Raw genomic sequence first — 2091 nt, 5'->3', positions numbered from 1 at the left:
CACCATCACCACCATCACCCCATCACCCCATCACCACCACCACCATCAATCACTATCACCATCACCACCATCATCACCATCACCATCACCACCATCACCACCACCACCACCATCATCACCATCATCACCATCACCATCACCCCATCACCACCACCACCATCACCACCATCAATCACTATCACCATCACCACCATCATCACCATCACCACCATCACCACCATCACCACCATCACCATCATCATCATCATCACCACCACCATTATCACAATCAACATCACCACCATCACCACCACCGTCACCACCACCATCACCACCACCATCGCCATCACTATCATCACCACCACCACCATCACCACCACCACCCCCATCACCACCACCACCACCATCACCATCATCACTACCACCACCGCTCACTCTCCTCTGCCCCTATAGCTGAGATTGGGAGTCTCAAAGCCATGAAGCAAGTTGTTGGGGGGGGGGAGGTGCCAGGTGGCCTGGGTGCTGGTGGCGTGTAGCTGAGTGGCTCTCTGTTGTGGAACCTTGGTTGTGGTGTTTGGCGCCCACTCCCCTGGTCTCGCCTGTCGGCTGAGTCAGATGGTCTGGGCTCCCTGTGCAATCTATGAATGCTCTCCTGTAACTTTTTTTTCCTGCTTCACTGAGTCAGAATCTGGGGTCAGAAACCTTGGAACATCTCCCCCTCCCGCCATGCAACCCCCCCCCCCACACTCTGCTCCAGCATCTGTCTCTACAGGGCAGGAAACCAAGACCACTGCACTGAAATCCCAGCTACTCAGGAGGCCAAGATGTGAGGATCGCAGTTGGAGGCCAGACCTGGGCAGGAAAGTTGTTAAGACTCTAGTCTTCAGTCAGTCTCTTTATAAATCAAAGCACTGGTGTGGAGCCTCAAGCCTGTGGCTGCTCGGGGGAGGAGGACTGGGGTAAGGGGGGATTGGAGGGTGAGGTGGGACCCTGGGGGTGCCCCACACTTCACTACTGCTTGTAATAGGAGCCTTGCAGGAAATTGCAAAGTGACTTCCAGAGGTATCTCTGCATTTCTATTTCTGGCCGAGAATGTGGTTTAAATGGTTTTTTGGTGGGTTTTTTTCCCCCCTGTGACTATTTTAGGAACAACAGTTCCTTGATTAAGACTTGCTTCTAGAGCCAAGTGAAGGTGTTAACTTTAAGTTCGTCCATTTATTTAGAGAGCCGCCTGCCGGGAGGCGGACTCCATGCGCCTGTGTGCTTGTGGTAGGATAAACACACCGCGGTGAGGGAAGGGAGAGACAGAGGCCCTTTCTGTAACAAGCTCACTGAAGATCTCAAAGGGGCTCACGCCCGTCAAACTAGCTACTCAGAAAGCTGAGATCTGAGGACTGTGGTTCAAAGCCAGCCCTGGGCAGCAAAGTCCATGAGACTCTGATCTCCAGTGAACCACCAAAGAGCCAGCAGTGCAACTATGGCTCTAGCGGCAGAGTGTGAGCCTCAAGTGAAAATACCAACAAAGAACACAAGGTCCTGGGTGCAAGCCCTAGTACTTGTGCATGCACGCGTGCACGCACACACACGTGCACACACACACACACCAAAACATCTCAAAGCGAAAACATTTCTTACTCTGCCAGTGTTAGTGTGTCACTCTTCTTACTGGGAAAGACAGACCAAAGAATCGTTGACAATTAATAGAAATTATAGGAGAGATTATGACTAAGTGCCATCTGCTGGATTCTCCATGTTTCCTTTCGATGCAGTCTCCAGTCCGTCTCTCTCTTGCTTTTCCTCCTGTGGCTAATTCATGAGGCTGCCTGGGGTGTGTGCACGTGTGTATAAGGGAACACATGTACATGAGTGTGAACCTAACAGACCAGAGAACACATCCACCAGACACAGATCGATCTTGGAAGCTCTGATCTCAGAGCATGGATATGAGTTGGCTTTTAAGATTTGCAGTGGAGGGGCTGGGAAGGTGGCTCAGTGGTAGAGCACATGCCTTGCATGCCAGAGGCCCTGGGTTCGATTCCTCAGCACCACATAAGCAAAAAGAAAAAAGCCGGAAGTGGCGCTGTGGCTCAAGTGGTAGAGTGCTAGCCTTGA

This window comes from Dipodomys ordii, unplaced genomic scaffold (assembly GCF_000151885.1).
Source record: "Dipodomys ordii isolate 6190 unplaced genomic scaffold, Dord_2.0 Scaffold78, whole genome shotgun sequence".
NCBI classification, from domain to species: Eukaryota; Metazoa; Chordata; class Mammalia; order Rodentia; family Heteromyidae; genus Dipodomys; species Dipodomys ordii.
Note: the sequence above shows the minus strand (reverse complement) of the source record.